This window comes from Clinocottus analis, unplaced genomic scaffold, assembly GCF_023055335.1.
Source record: "Clinocottus analis isolate CAN_PGR_092001 unplaced genomic scaffold, fCliAna1.0.p SCAF_1, whole genome shotgun sequence".
Taxonomy (NCBI): Eukaryota; Metazoa; Chordata; class Actinopteri; order Perciformes; family Cottidae; genus Clinocottus; species Clinocottus analis.
In genome coordinates this window covers 21,582,523-21,600,175 of record NW_027175820.1, presented here as the reverse complement: position 1 = coordinate 21,600,175, position 17,653 = coordinate 21,582,523, and positions in this window count along the sequence as shown.

The following is a 17,653-nucleotide window of genomic DNA, read 5'->3' as shown; positions in this document are numbered from 1 at the left end:
GGGACACCCACCGAAGGTAGGAACAGCTTGTCATCCGACTTTTACGGTAAATAAAAGAGTCTACATGTATGCTGACAGAGGCTGTACTTGGACACAGTACATGCTTTGAGCTAATGGTGAACATTAACGTCATAAGCAATGCAATGACAGTGTTAACATGCTGATGTTAAGCAGGTATCATGTTTATGTTTTAGCGTGCTAAAAACGGACATCTGAGGCTGATGGGATTTACATTAGTTTTGCAGCGATGTGGTCATAAACCAAAGTAGGTATTAGAGAAATCCCCCAAGAATGTTGCTGAGGATGGCGGTTGATGTCACCGTAAATTCATCACGAGGGGGAACGTGAATGTGTGAATCAAATTTCATGGCAGTCCATCTATTAGTCATTGAAATATTTCACCAAAAACCTCACGGGGAGGCCTCAGAGGAAAAGTGGGAATCAAAGCCGAAGAAAGACGAGCAACTGAAAGGAGTCTCGTTTTGAGACAAGTACGTGCACCGCATACCCCGAGGCTGAACCGCGCCAAACAAAGTCGTAAAAGAAAAAGGAAAAAGAAAAAAGATCAACATGGAAACATCTCAACCGTCACTGTGCCCTCAAAACACCTTTGACTACTTTCTGGCTTTGATCCAGGATGCTATGTTGTTGCGCTATTCACGCCATTTTGTGTGAGTTAGGCCAGACAGACAGACAGACAGACAGACAGACAGACAGACAGACAGACAGGGAGTGGTGCCCCCGCAGAGGTATAAACGATCAGCTGTCAAAGCCTGTTGGGTAAATTGCTGTGGAGTAAATATATGCTCCAGCGTGGTGGAGGCCTCGCCGGGTCATCGTGGTGGGAGTATTGTGTATGTGGAGGAAGCCGCAGTGGTACAGTGAGTCTCTGTGTGTGTGTGTGTGTGTGTGTGTTTGTGTGTTCGTGAAGATGTGTGGCACGCCATAGGAAAGTGAGAGGCATCCACATCTGTTAATAGTCTCCGCTCCACTTTGAAACATTCTCCGGGTTGTTTGTTGTTCTGGATGTGACGGGTAAACACAGGATTTGTGAAGTTTCCCTTGTGGACGTTGGGTTTTTCACCGTGTCTTCTCTGCGGTGAGCTCCGCTCCAGCCAGCGGACCCGAGCCGAAGAACAGGAAGGGCTGCCTTTGCCCTTTTGTGGCACCGAATAAGTGACGCTCCTTGACGGTGTCCCACACTGACCACATCTAGCGCGGTCCTCCCCAAAAACCTCCACCCTCCGCTTTGCCGGATTAGATGTCCTGCCATCCCACCCAGTGACTGAACACTGCGGCCCGGGTAGCTGGCGGAGGCGAGGTGGTTGTCTGAATGAGACCGCACGTCGACTTGGCTGACTGCGCCAGCCTCCTTGGTAGACCTTCACCAAGGCTTCATTACAGACCTCGGAGCCAAGGGCTGAACCACACTATGTGCATGTGAGCCTGTGTGTCCGTGTGTGTGTGTGAAGATATAACCGTTTGCTGATGTGTGTATGTGTTTCCTGCTGTCTATCTTACTCTCTCTCTCTCTCTCTCTCACTTGCTCTTTCTCTCGCGCACACGCATCCGTGCCTTCGCATTGCGTGTTTAATGTGAGCATGTGTGTCTCTGTATATGGTTTGTGCACACTCCCCACACTTAAAGGCAAATTAAGAAGAAGAAAAAAAAAAGTCTCAAGATTGTTGAGTCCCCACAACTAAGAGACTTCACCCGTGTTCAGACAGACCCCAGGTTTCAAAAATAGACGAATTATCTTTAAATAACCACCAGCAGGAGATTGTCCTGCGTCTTTCATGGACCAGAAAAAGACTCAACTCTCTTCAGGCTCGAGTGAGCGGCAGTTTTGGGTGATCTTGAAGTTCAAGGAGCGTTTATGACGCATCACGCAACTGCTTCAGCCTCTGTGTAAAAAAAGGAGACACATGCAAGACTCCTCAGCTCAACCCCTTGGGTTCACACGTTGACTTAAAGTGCACTAAGTCGAGACCTGATGTAACTGAAGGTCTGTATGAATATAATGATGAATTGTTTTATTATTCAAATGTGAAATACATGCACATACTTGCATGTGAAATGCATTCAAGTCGCGGGAAATGGCTGTAACTTGTCAAGGATGACCTCCAAATGTGGGGGGCGCTTGTGTGTGTGTGTGTGTGTGTGTGTGTGTGTGTGTGTGTGTGTGTGTGTGTGTGTGTGTGTGTGTGTGTGTGTGCGTGTGTGTGTGTGTGTCCAGCATGCCAAGTACTCTGGATGCCACACAGTGCTGTCACTCAGTGCAAATGAGTTCGCTGAGGAGCTCTGGTGGGTCAGGGAAGTCACAGAAGCCTGTCCAAGCCGACACATACACACACACACACACACACACACACACACACACACGTCATCCCTCCCTCCAGAGATGGAAAGTACTGTACTCAAGTACAATTTTTTGAGACACTTGTACTCTACAGTATTTGTCAGATAGAATTATTGTACATGTATTTAACATCTAATTACTTATTATTTTTTTCCACTTTCCAAAGTTATGTTGACCATGTGAAGTATGATATGACCCGTCAGTACATACGATAGGGAGAATAAGTTCTACTGCAATAGCTTCAATTACAGTCACTGTGACATCACCCGTTGGTTTGTGGACTGTTGAAGCCTCAAATTTGGCCTTTTGGCCTTCGCCATCTTGGTTTTTGTCCGTCCCCATCTTGGCTTTTTGCAACCAGAAATGACACGAGAGAGGATAGCCAAGTGGACCTGAACATTGAAAAAGGCCTTTTTTTTTAGGCAATTAAAATGGTTACAATTAACGTTTATTAAATGAAGGTCAGATTTGAATTGTAGTAGCAATTAAGTTCCTCATTCTCTATTTTTATCCACTTGCCCACGCCTCCCACCCTCCCTCTCTTTTCCTTCCTATGCCCATTTCCCACAACCCCTCTCTCCATCAATTTCATCCTCAGACCTGAATCACTTTATCTATTATTTCTCCCATCCCCTCTGCCTTCCCTCTCGCTTTGTCTCTCTTTCTCTCCCAGGGGAGGAGTAATGGGATGATGGGTGGGTGGGCGGTCATCAGGAGTTTTGCAGTGCAGCAGAGGCCTCTCTCTCCGCTCCCACCACCCTCCTGCAGCCATCCATCTCCATAAGCACACACTGACTGGGAAGCAACACCCCGCCTCTGTGTTTTCAGACCTACATGCCGGCCTCACACTGAATAGCGCAAACAATACAATACAGCAGCAGAATATAAACAGAAAGTTGAGACACAAATAGACTCAAATACACACAATGCTACAACTCGCACAGACCAGCACAGTCACAAGACATGCTTTTAAAACTTCACCCAACCAGACGCCCACACTTGTACTGGGATGATCTCCTCTTTCTCGATGTCACTCCCTCTGTCTCCTTCAATCTCGCTTCTTAGACAAACCCAGAAGCAATTTGTTCCTGCAAAGCTCGTCTAATAGCGGGCCTGAAATCGATGTCTAAAAGGCAAAAGGCCTCTTGCCTTCAGAAAGCCTGCAGCCCGGCTCCTCCACCAAGGCTTTAAATCACTAGATTATTGGTTTTATGAGAGTGACCCATGTGAAAATAATTGCTAATGTTCCAAGAGTAACCAGTGGAAAGGTGGGTAATGGGGCAATTTATAAATTCTGATTGTAATACATGGAAAGTATCCAGGCCATCTCCTCACTGTTATTTTACGGCTGCTCATAAAAGGAGGCCAAGCAGCACAACAGTCGCAGCGACTGCAGCTATTAAAATCAATACTGCAGTCGCTGACTCTGTTGTTGCTGCTGGTTTGTTGTTTCGAGGAGAGCGAAGCCTTCAGGACGAAGAGCAGCAGATCACATTGGCGTATGGCGAGACGCTGAAAGTTGGGTATGAATATGCGACGATGTGCATGTGGAATAACTTCAGAAAAGTCGGCTGAAGAATCCACACAGAGATGCTCATGGCTATACGGCGTATACTGGCGTGTCCTCACATCGGAGGCCATCTTGGTTCCTGGAAACCGTGAGCAGGGACCCAAATCATGAGCGACAGGATGTGTTTATCACCTGAGCTGATGTGCGAATGGCTCAGGACGAGCACTAATCATGTAGTCAGTCAAAATCAACACAGACGAACACAGCTGGGATTTACGCTTCTGGCTGACATCTTTAGCAACGGTAGCGGCGGCTCATGGGTACTGTAGTATTTAGAGCCATTCACGATACCAACCAGATGGAAAGTATGGGACTTCTCGAAAAAAAAAGAGACGGTCCAATTGATATCAAATTGCAGTTTTTACTCACGATTAAAAATAAATGTTGAAACCAAAAGGGAGGAATGTTTATTTTGTATTTTTAAATCTTATAATCCCAGTTTTAGCATTTATTCGTCAGTGTACCATTAGTGTGCTGTGCACGTGCTGTAGGTGGAGAACTGGTTTCCAAACAGACGATCAAATCCTCCCGTTAGAAAGTTACACAAACAACAACCCACATCAGCTTTCTTGCTCCACGTCACTCAAGACCTTACTTCTTTCAATAGCAAAACATATTAACTATACATTTAAACGTGTTGACTTTATGTTTCGCAGCAAACTTGGATGACTAAAATGTGATTTCAGTCGTGACTTTAAATACCTCTCACTGACGACCTGAACACAACCCCGTAGTGTTACTGAATTATCCCGTAGACATTACGTTACCGTGAAAAAACAAAACAAATTACTCCGCACCACTCCCGACCCACATCTGTCCTTCACCTCTGGGATCTGAGGTCAAGAGCAGCTCCTCAGATGTGTCCTGCACAAATACCACCTGCTGTGTGGCTCCGCAGCCAACCAGCAGACAGTAGATGGAGGTCTCTGGCCTTGAGCCTAATGACACCTCACTCCTTCCCACTTTCAAGCCTCACCGCAGCTTTGGTCTGCTCCGCTTTGGTCCAGTCAGCAAGACACCACAAATAGTCCGTTCCCCTCTCTCCACGGCTCCCAAAACCATACAGGCGTGCATGGGAGCCCGGTAATTTTCCACTACAGCTAGCAAGTGTGTGTTTGCGTGGGGTGTGTGTGTGTGTGTGTGTGTATGTGTGAGTGTGTGCGTGTGCGTGTGTGTGTGTGTGTTCTGGCTTCAGCAGAATATCCTATATATTTATCTTATTCATATTTGTCCACATGTGTTGTGCATGTTTGTGGATCAACATTTGGACTGCAAATAATGCCGTGCAAATGAGATCACAAACATAAAGTAGAATTGTATTTATGTTGTGTATACGTGTGCGTACGTGGGTGTGTTTGTGTGTGTAATCCAGATGGGTTCCAGTTGTTTAACCACTCTCCTAGTTGTGTGTACGTCCAAGTGTGTGCGAACGCTTTAGACACGGACGCACAGACAGCTTACCTCCTTCACCCTAAACATTGTTGTGTGTGTGTGTGTATTTTTTGTCTTTCATTAACACACAGACACACACGCACTGCCCACACACACACACGCACAGACATGCACACACACAAAGTTGGTCAAAGTTGTGTATACAGAACTGTCTCTATGTTGTAATAGTGTGTGTGTCACACTGCTCCACCCTAAACAGACAAACTCCCAAAGCGAGGCTCACGTCTCAAACACACACACACACACACACACACACACACACACACACACACACACACACACACACACACACACACACACACACAAGTTAAACTAAACTAATTTCAAAAAAAAAAAAACACCTTTAGGTCTGAAACACACAACTTCCTCTATCCCTCTCAGAAGCTCGGGCTCGATAGAGTCAAAAGGAGAAGTCGAAACAGGCCACAGATGCATTTGGTTCCAGTGTGGTTAATAAAAGCTCCGGGGTAACGGTTTGAGGCAGCGTCTAATTCAGTCCACATTCAGTTAGAGAGAAGCCACAGTGCTTGTGGGTGGTCCGGTCCGGCTCCGTCTGCGCCGCCATTTTGTCTTCTGATGTCACATGTTTAGATTTAAGGCTCAATTTGCTCTCCTCTCTCCGTGCTGCAGCGTCTGAATGTGCTCAAGAAATAAAAGGAAAAGTGAAAGGGAAGACAGGGGAAGTCCAAATGTGAAAGAAACAAAAAAAAAAAGCTTTTTTTTTTTTTTTTTCTTCTTGTTTTCTCCAGGAATTTGAAACAGATGAGCAGGCTGGTTTGTTGCTCAGGTGTGTCTGCCCCCCCCCCCCCCTCCCCCGTAGAGATGGAAATGTTTTCCCCCGGCGAGAATGCTTTTCTGTTTTTACAAGACAAACAATAGGAAATGCAAAAGGGGCGAGCCGGCAGCCCTTTCAGCGAGCATTGAGCACAAAAAAAAGAAGGAAAAAAAAAGTAATTTGATCCAGCCCCAAGAAACGTAATAAGGCACGGAGATCTCAATCTAAGATCTCTCAGCCCCACTATTCCATCAAATACATCAACGTGATTTCATATCGCCAATCCCCAACCTCCGTGAGCTGTTGATGAAGAGTAATCCATCTTGATCAGAAAACAATATGATGAACAATCTCTCTAATGCATTGATGTTGACAACTTAGCCGTGAGATTGTCGTAGCGGGTTTGTGGGCGAGCGGCGCAGCGAAAACAATGTGCTATCAATGCGTTCTATGAAGCGCCGTTTGCACACAAAAAAGACGGAAACCAATACATCTAAATCTCACAGGTGTGTACTTCATGTGCTGCACACACACACACGCACACACAAACACACATGCGCGCACACACACACACACACACACCTTCCCTGCTCTATTTTACACATTTGAAATACAGTGTGTCATCTTGCACAACGATGCACATCTACACACCCACAGACGTGTGCATGCGCAAGTTTGCACACACACACACACACACACACACACACACACACACACACACACACACACACACTGAAACAGTTTCCATCCCACTTTTGTTCTTCGTCTTGGTTGCGGTGCATTATAGGTCACAGTTATGCAATTGTGTAGGGGTAGCCTATTTTCTCCAAACCTCTCTCTCCCTCACTCTCTCTCTCTCTCTCTCTCTCTCTCTCTCTCTCTCTCTCTCTCTCTCTCTCTCTCTCTCTCTCTCTCGCTTTGTCTCTGTTAAAACATTTGTAAAGTCATTTTGGAGAAGAAAAAAAAAGAAGCTCAACATCGACTCACACAGCAACAATTACTCGCTATATTTATCTCCATCTAATCTCGATAACTTCTTTAATCACTGTTTCAAGATTCTTAGTGATCAGAAAATTCTCCAAAACAAAGCGTTTCACTTTGACTTCATGAATTTCTGGAGAGAAAAAAAAACAAAAACATGTTTTGGTCTCCTGCTTATGAATGCAAAGCTAGATAATAAAAAATAACCCACTTCTTTACCCATTGTTATTATTTACACTGTTTGGTGAAACAATCCAGACTCAGTAAATGTCCAAAGATGAGCTGGTTGCTAAAAAAAACACACACACACACACACATCAAGTACAACAAACAGCCGTTGACGACATTTCACCGTTTATACTGAGTTTAATGCACCGTGTTTTGTAGCTTTCTGCTTGCAGACTCTGTCGTGTGGTCGACAGTGGCTTCCAACCACGTCAGCCAGACAAGAAGAGCACGTCTGCTGTCTGCACACATCAGTGACCACACACAGACACGCCTCCACACACACACACACACACACACACATACATACACGCGCACACAAAGACATTTCTCATATGAGAGATGTAAGAAGTGTGTGAACATATTTGTATGTTTTCTCCACGCGTATAGATGTGTGAAAGAGTGTTTTTTTTGTGTGTTTTTTTTCCGACACTTTGAACTGAGACTAACTGCAGCGCTAAGCTGTGGGAAGATAAGACGAAACTCATCTGCTTCCATTCTGACTTATCAGCTCGATTAGCTTAACAACCCTGACAGCGCTGCACATGCACCGATCAGAAGATAACGGATGAGTTCCCGTTTCGGTCGAAACGGGACGAGTGACTGAATGTGTCGCTCTCTCCGCTCCGTCTGGCCGTTTTTACTCACCAACTCACACAATTGAGAAAGTAAGTTGGTTTTGGAAGATTAAACCTCCAGAAAGGCCACAGATCCACGTGCACACGTAACAGGGACTGTGGCGGCTCGCTGCTGAGCCATTTGTCGTCGGTCAGACTGTTTTTGTGCGTGGTTCACGAGCGATCCCGACATAATAAAAGCACGGAAATAAACAGCAAGCAGAGTTTCTGTGCAGGTTTTGGCTCATTATATTTATTTCCGTTTGGAAAAAGAGAACCCCCCCCCCCTCCTCACACATCCCCCTTTTTATTCGCAACTAGTTCCAGTTAAGTTCTTCTGATTAGTTCGGCTGGTAGGGGGAGGCCATTTGCATCCTGCTTCTTCTTTCTTCAGTGAGAAGAAAGAGGGGAAAGAATCATAGTGAACAACCACTCACCAGTTGCCATGACAACCCACCATACCCAATAACCCGTGGAAATCTTTTGTGTGTGTGTGTGTGTGTGTGTGTGTGTGTGTGTGTGTGGCTGTCAGACACACAGGAGCACTTTGTCGGCCATGGTTTGAGGGCAGAAGCAAATCTTGTTTACAGCGCGGAGACTCGCTCATGCACAGACACACACAAACACACACACACACACACACAAACACACACATGCACAAACACATGCACAAACAAACTGCACGGAAACAATCTATCCACTACACTACCAAAAAAAAAAAAAAGAAGAAGAGAAAAAGCTTCACGCAGCTCTGTCGGCACATCCTGTGTCGATGTGAGCCGCCAGAGAGAGAATACAGTAACCCACAACGGCGTGCGGCCATACAGTCCCTACGTCAGACATCCGGTTTGAAACAAGCTCTTTGACAAGGAGAAACTAAAAGAATGTTGTTTTTTTTAAACGCGTTGTTTCAAACTTTGCGTTTAAGAGTTGTTAAAGGGAGCAAAGTGGACGGATTCCTCCTTCAAACTATTCCGGTGGGTCGGTGTTTTGAAGAGAAAAATGGTTTCAGTGCAGCAGGAGGAAGCGAGCTCTGGGTTTTAGAGAGGCTGCTATACTTGTGGCTTTTGGGTTTGTGGGCTTTTGTATAAGATATAACGGTTCAGTTTCCCTGTCAGCATATTTAGGCTGTGTAAGCCACGACGGGGGATGTGTGACAAAAGACGCGCTGAGAACAAAAAGAAATGGCCCTTAAAAATAGTCGCGGCGGTGTCGAGCTTCGCATCGGCTCGAAGGAGACAAGACTTGATAAGATTGAAACTTTGCATTCAACACAATTTCAAACCTAAATTGCAATAAGTTGCAATACTTTGACTTTGTGTAAATACAATACATCGGTTTGAAGGCACTCGACAAAAAACTCAATTCTCAACTTCATTTTAAAACCAGGTTAAGGATGTTGAAGGAGTGGGCGGCGCTAAATACAACCGTACGCTAAATAAGGCATTATTACGCCACCAAAAATATTATAATTAGCAAATTAACCTTCATGTAGTGTAAACACACTGTGACAGTGTTACAGTTGTGAGATAACACAACTCCCAGTAGCGTACCATTCTTTATATCTAAACAAGACCATCATTTACTAAATAAACATGCTGAATTGAAGTCCTGAAGCTAGCCATCGAGACCATAAACACATGTTTACAACGTTTACTGAGGCAACAAATGAAGTGGGAAGTGGAGTCCTTGTCTCGTAGGCTTCTGAACAACTTGACTTCTTTGTGTAATCAAAAGAGTCGCCCCCTGCTGGCAAGTTTAAATGCATCAAAACGTTCAAATCTACGAAACTTGCGTTAGCCACAGACGTTTTTTTCACGCATAACCAAAATCCCGTTCCAAAAACACACACTTCATAAGCATTGTAAGGTCCACCTGCATTCAAAAAAATAATGAATAAATGAAGCTAAAGAGCAACATTGTGCAACTGGTTCCTTCTTCCATGATTCATTTTTTTAGGTCTCTACCAGGAGCTCGACAGCTTTACGGTGGCGATATATATGATCATCCTGATAATGGAAACTCACCACAATGAACCTATTGTTACAGGATAAGATGATACGATGACTTCCCAAAGAGCTCATTGTCGCCAGCAGACATGCTGCCATCCGGGAACCCAACAACCAATCAACTGGAGTTCCTGGGACTTCACGTGAACCTTTAGGACCCCGAAGAGGTGTTTAATTCTTGCATTTCAGCTTGTTTTTTATTACAGCGAGATGAAGTATGTCATGTTTGATGTGCTGTTGAAGAGAGCGAAGAACAACAGATACGGATGCACGACTGAACGGGCGAATACTGCTGGTGTGTTTGTCCTCTTCCCGGCCGCGATGTGATGAGGCATTAGCTTGATCAGTCATGATAAACAGCAGCGCTGCCAACGCTGGAAAGTACCTGGAACTTGTATTCAGTCCCACCTTCTGGGCAGCGATGACCTTCAGTTCCAGGAACTCAAGCGAAGAGCCGTGAAAAACAGAAGCAGAACCCAAATAGCTTATATTTGGGTTAAATCACACACTGGGAAAGGGCTAACAGCGCGATAAACACCATGTCAATCAGTGACGCAAATGTCTTTGGATATACAGATTACATAGACGAGAGCGTGCGGTACGACGCGCAAAATGCGGTTTCACATTAACCTAATTGCCGTCTCTCAGAACGCTGCACCGAACTCAAACCGTCGTTCGTTCCGCTGAGCTCAGCTCGGCTCTTGTGACTGGCGTACCACACATCTCCAACAATGCGATGCTTTCACACTGAAACCCACTCCAAATTGGCCATCTCAGAAAATCCCGCCGCAGAACACAAGACAGAAAAACACACCAGAGCGAGTCACATACGACAACTCACTCTGAAGCTGGAAACAGCTCTCCGCAGTCTTCTGCGGTTCGTTTCACAGAAACATCCTCTGGACATTAAAAGATCCGAATCACATCGGGGGTTTCACGCTGCTGATCAAAGTTGACTATAAATACATGTGCTCGGAGACGTTGCCACATTGGATATGACGTGAGAATGTAATGGAGGTGCACAGAAATAATCGCCGTCTCGTGCTTTACACGGTGTCTTTTGTTTGATGCTTAAATGAAGTTTCTGTGTTCCCACCCAATGCGTTGACGGCAGTGGAAAAAAAAGTGCGGCCCAGAATCTTATTCCCACTGATTAGAAATGCACAAACAGTAGACGCCTTCCTATATGCAGCCCCCGGTATGGACTAAAACTGCCAACAAAATCCGCAAATTAAAATGTAAAGCTGGTCTAAGCACCACCTTGATGAAATCCCATATTAAGCCGAGCGGGGAGTCAATGTGCACTGGAGGGAATGAGAGTGAAGCCAAGCAAACAGGGAGTTCTGCCTCCTATCTCCTCCCGCTTCCCTCTCTTTCTCCACTATCATTACCTTGTCTGTCACTCCCCACGCAATTTCCTCACATTTCTCTCCCTGATGCTCCCCCCGCCCCCCACCCTCCATTCGTTTTTTTTTCATACTGGCTATCTTTATAACCTTTCCTTACTCACTATCTGTCTCCTTCCTTTGCCCTCACTTAACCTCTCCTTCTCCCCCAACCCCTCTCCTCTCCTCCTCCCTCCCTCCTTCCCTCAGGCTGTTTCCTCCTCTCCCCTTCCTCTATCTGTAGGTGCCACATCTGGCAGCTTTCCGCTGCAGACTAGGCCTGACTGGATGGGAGAGAGAGAGAGAGAGAGAGAGAGTGAGATAATCGGGCTAATCCCTCCGTCATCCCAGAGGCTATCACGCTACTCTATAACCCCCTAATCCCTCTAATTCCCTCACACTCTGCAGTCATCCTCGCTGTCAGACACATTGGGATCCTCATCGCCAGGCAAGAGCTGCAGGCCCTGCGGTGTGTGTGTGTGTGTGTGTGTGTGTGTGTGTTTGTGCATGTGTGTGTGTCTGTGTGTCTCAGTTGCTTCTTTTTAATCAGTGAGGGATGTCTGTGGCCTTGCAGCCAGACTGACCTGACCCGGGCTTTGAGGAACTTTGGCAAACGGATAAACAAACCATCGGCATGCAGAAATGAGGAACACATCCAGAACATAAACACTCTCCCTCCCTCTTTGTGCTTTTGATGCTTCCAATTAAAGTGCTGTATGACAATGTTACCACCCCCTGTTCTCCAGCTCTTCTTTCTCTCTCTGGGTTGTTTTTCTTCTTCTCTCTTTGAGGGCGGATGCCGCCGCGAAGGAGCGCAGTAACAAAAGAGAGCGAGAATATCCGCACACTATGATCAATAAACCGACATGCAGATCTGCTGGAGGAACTAGAAGGGATCCGGGAAGGCAACGGCGGTTCCGAAAAAGAAAAGCGCACCTCGGACTGCCAAACAGTTGATCACATCATCACAGATATATTGATCGCTGTATCAAAGCAGCCGGGGCAGCACGGGAGGCGGCGGCGGCGGCGGCGGCCCTTCGTCTGAGCAGAGCCGGGATAATTCAGCTCTTGTTATCTGGCGTAAGGGAGAAGCTAAACAGGCAGGACGACCACAGAGGCTCCAGTTGTGTTTATCAGCCGCGTCGCTGACTGTGCCCTTTCAACCCCGAGGAAAGTAGTCCCACAAGGAGGGGCTGCAGGGTGGGCGGAGGGGGGGTAGCAGGTTATTTTCTCCTGGATGCGCTCAATGTGTGTGTGTGTGTGTGTGTTATTGATTGGTGCTCCTATTTAACAGCATGTTGTTTATCATGCTCTCTGCTCTGTGGGCGCCAGCAGATTGCCTTATCGGAATTTGGCCGTGTGCCTATGAATATCAATCTGTCTGCATATCTATCCATACATACATACATATAAACCGGGCCATAAGGCCGCACATAAAGCACAGAAGTGGAGCAAAGGTCCGCCCAGTCGAAAGGCCAGAACAGGGGATTATTTGCATCTTTTGTTTTTAAAAGAAACTACACTTAATTGATGATCAAAATAGCAGATTTTTATTCCCCTAATCGTCGCAAATCCTCGCTTATCCACAGAAGCTCTGTACGTTGAAGTGTTGCTTTGACTGTACGCAGTGTGTTGAGCTCACTCAAGCAACCGCGCGCTGCATATTTTGGGCTTCCCGCTCCTAAAGGCCCGCCATGTCATACCTTAGAAATTGTTTTCCTGTAATGTTATCTGCGATCTCATTGATTGTCAAGCAATGTAACGTATTGACGGTACACCAGAGGAAATCCATCTATGACAACGGGTGTTTGTGTGATTTATATCAGTGGGCCTTTCTACCAATCTATATCATCTACGTATCCATCCACCCGTCTACCTGAGCGCCCACGCAGTCGCGAGAAAGATAAGAAGACGAAGAGCTCACAAGTCGACTGCCTTGCCTCTCACATCCTGCTTTTTTAAATTTTTTTTTATTCAGTGTCACCAGTGAAATGTGGCAACCGATGACACTTCCACCCACTCCCTAACGACTCCGTGGGGCTGTGGCAGTGATGTGAGCGCTGGCATTGTGGCTAATGCGAGGTATTGAGCGGGGCTCCTGCAAGAGAGACAGCTCATCAAGCCGGGGAGCCGGCCAAGTGGAGTGTGACAAATCTCCATTTACCATCGGCGCACGGGGGCAAGGGTAAAATTAGAAACTCCGCCGCTTCTAACTCCCCGCTGCTAATTCCATTTCGTGCAAATTAATAAGTGTTTTTTTGTTCCTCCTCCCCTCGCGCCGTCCCCCGCCCCTCGTGCGCCCGCTCGCTCCCTCCCTCCCTCCCTCGTCTGCTCTCCTTGACGAATTGCATTATCTCAAGAAAAAAAAAAAAAAGAGAGAAAGATGCTCATACACTAGTAATGAGACATTGTTAGGCAAATCCCAAGTCAGTTCCAGCATTGTTTATGGAATAAATGCCTGATTATCAGCTTGAGAAGTGCGTCTGTGTGTGTATGCGAGAGGGAAAACACTGCGCTGCCGTTGGCTGCGGGGCAAGATACGACGTGTTTTATGCGGTTGTTGTTCTTTTGTCATCATCATTACCATTTCCTATTTGACAAGAAAACACTCCTGATAATTTGGCAATTCATTATGAGAAATGACCCACTGTGAACTGAAGCACGGCCGGGAACGCGCCAGTGCGTTAATAGTTTGCCGGGGAGGACTTCTTCTGCAAACGGATGCACTTTCCTGTACAAATGTATGCTAATGTGCATATGCTGTTGACTGAGAATACTTGTTTTGATGGTGATATGTTCTTAAACACGGCAAACTCAAGATGAGCCTTCAAAGGGAAATGAACAAGTGTTTAATTCTTAGATAGCTGAGAATTTAGCTTAATACTTCCCATTGTTTCTGTGCTGTTGATGGTTTCGTTTTCCCTTTTTCTCTTCAGGAAAGGACAAAAAAATCCCTGCTTCCGTAATATATTTGATTATAATGAACATGCTTACCCATAAGTTCAAGCGCGCAGAAGGTTAAACAGTCAAGTGGCCCTAGCTTCTTCTGAAATGACTATAATTAGCGTTATCCTGAGGTTCAAAAGAGCGGAACAGTGATATCCAGTGTAAAAACATGTGAGGTATCCTTGTTCGCCCATCTCACTAACTAACCATTAGAACAACTTAATTGGGGCCTGTAGCATTGCAGGTTTCTGTTTGTAGAATATATGTTATAAAGGAATTGCATTGCGTTACAGAAACTAGCGCCATTAGCTATACGCGGCCACAGTCCTTCTGCTGCTCCTAACATGCTAGCGTTCTCACGCTAAACGCTTCACACTGAAAGACCAGGCTGAGGAATAACAAATGAAATCTTCCGAAATAGCTAATGATCAATCATCACGGCCTCCGCACCCACTCAGATCCGAGGGAGTGCCCGGTGATTTACAGTCGTGCTTGAACCCATCTCCCTGATAAGCCGGCGATTAGCAGGCTGCAGTGGAAAGAAAACACGGCGGATCAATAGAGAATCAATGGGCTGTTCCACGGTGGGTCTCTATGGCTGCCGCCTCCCATCAGGCTCCTTTTTATAGCTTTGTTACCCCCACCATTAAGTATCATCATAAAACATGCATTTCTGCGCTGTCACCGAAAGCGATGTGTTAATGTGAGGCCGCTAATGAATTTCGGTTCTGTCTCATTACACTGTTTTATACGTTGAGTGGAGAAAAGGTTATTGCAGATGGAATATAAATCGGCAGGCTGAGAGACTTACGCCGGAGTTCACGTCGGATGCGAAAGCGCTAAATGATGTCAACTGTCACGCGAGCAGAAGCCGGTTTGGAAGCGCATTTTTTCAACAAGATCTCGCTATACTGTATATAATACATATTATTATATACATAGTAAATATAATATATATATATTATATTCTAAATATATACACTGAGAAAGAGAGCGAGAGCATACACTTCTGTTTTGAACAGCCAGGCTTCTGCTTGCGTTATAATTGGGAATATATATATATATATATATATATATATATATATATATATATATATATATATATATATATACTGTATGTATACACATACAATGTTTATAAGGGAACATGTGGAAACCGTTTATTCAGGCAGCCTGAATGTCTAATATGTACTCGTCTGTGTTTTTAAATTGCTATTTTCCAGAGTTGAGGTTGAAAGAGTCAATCAACAGTTAAAAGAAAATCCTTGCATATCATAAGCTTGAACCTACGGAGCCCCGGAAGGGACATGGAGAGGAAAAACTCAAATAAAAAGCGTACTATTCCGAGTTGTAAGACTTGACTCATGGTCACAATCGTAGAGGAGGATTTGGGGAGCTCCCAAAATCTGACACCAGAGCGCTGCCGCTGGTTTCTCATGAGCTCGCTAAGAGGAAACCTGGTGACGAGAGAGGCCTCTCGCGTTAACTATTCTCTTCACACGTCTCTCTCTCTCTGGGCCTCCTGCCGACCACGGATTCAATGTCTACTGCATATTTGAGGCCAATCTCAAAATATTGCTTTTCTCTCCATGTCCCTTCCGAACCAGACGATGCTTGACATTTTTACTTGAAGAATGTCTTAAGCAAGTCACAGATAATCAAAATGTTCCACTCTGTCCACTATTCAAGATGACCTCGGCTCAGGTACGCGTTGTTCTTTCTCGTTACAAATAAATTTGTTTTAGTCGAACCTCCGGGATCTTCATTTCCCTGGAGCTGGGTAAAGACGGATGGGATTTAAATGTAACCCCCGGCTCCAGAACAGGTGTCCGCGGACAGCTGATCGCCCGACTAGAGCCACGCAGTCTGCAGGTGCCTTAATAATTCAATAGGAGTTCAATTCGCAATCACAATATCGGTGCTCGCTGAGCCGTTTGTAGACTATCCCTCAGGCCTCAATAGTTATTAAAGACAGAAATTATATATTCATAACACAGGATATTGCTGCTTGTTTATTTATAGCTTGCTTCCATTTTTCCATGGTATTTTGTCAGTTGACTTCCAAGCTATCTACCTTGCTTTGCCTCGAGCCATATATACCTCTCCCTCATCCACCCTGCCCCAAAAAAAGGGGTGGGGGGACTTTAGGAATGGCTAAATTGAAAGTGCGCTTTTTCCATTATTTCCCGGCTCGACCACAGCCGAGCTATTTCCTTGTTTGCTTGTGCCCAGACTTTGCAATGAGGATGTCTCTTTCTTTCACGGCCTTACAGGCCACTTCGCTGTCGAGCGACCGCAGAGGACGAAGAGCGAGCGCGGGGGCCAACGTCGGCCGCCATAGTCCGGGGCACATCTGAGTGCGATATTATTACACTCAGATGTGCTTTTGTTTGCGCTCGCGTGCGCGAGCAACAGCAACTTCATGTTTCCTGTTTTGTAAAATATGTCAAATTATACATGCAGTATACAAAAAAATGAGTACAAATAAAGAACCACAGGGACAAGGAGCTTGTGTGGTTTCCAAAAACAGATGTTTCATTTGGTAACTTGTTGTTGAATCTCTGTTCTTTGTCCGTTGCTTGCGCCTCTGTTCCCCTCACTCTACTTCCTGCTGGACATGCAGTCAGTCGATCGTCCCAAAATGTCGGCACCAATGAGCTGTAACAATAAGCTTCATGCAAGCCAACGACCGGGATCCCAGATGAGCCAAAAAGCAACTTTTGCGCATTTAACAGACCCCCCTCCCCCTCCTCACCCCACGCTCCCATTCTATCTCTCTCTCTCTTTTCCAAAAAGCTGTTGTCACAGCACATTTGCTCCCACTTAGCACTCGACGCACACAAAGAGACAGTGAAGTCCTTGTTGTTCAGAGTGATTAACAGGAAGGGAAGAGGGGGGGAAAGAAAACATTTCCTAAAAAAAAAAACATGGCCGCCTTCCAAAAGACATTTGTCTTCATTTGTCAAAGGCGAGCCGCTCCGTTCTGCTGTGCCGGAGAGTTCGCCTCCGAAAAGCAGCAAGTTGGCTCGGTATTGACGAGTCAATCAGCAGAGGTCAGCGGGTTTCGGGGGAAGTGGGACACCTGAGCGGGACTTAATCTCCTTCGTCCTTTAAGTGAAGGATTTTGGATGAATAAGCAGGTGCTGGAAAGCTATTACCTACCCACCTCACTGGTTTGTCATCAGCCAAGGGCAGAAGGGCCTGGAGAAAAGCCAATTGCATCTCCGAACACACTCACTCGTATTTGCAACGGAGCCAGAAGTTGGCACCTGCCATTTTGACTCTTTGATAGGCATCTAATGTAACCTCCCTCTGCTCCTTTACCTCTCCTCTC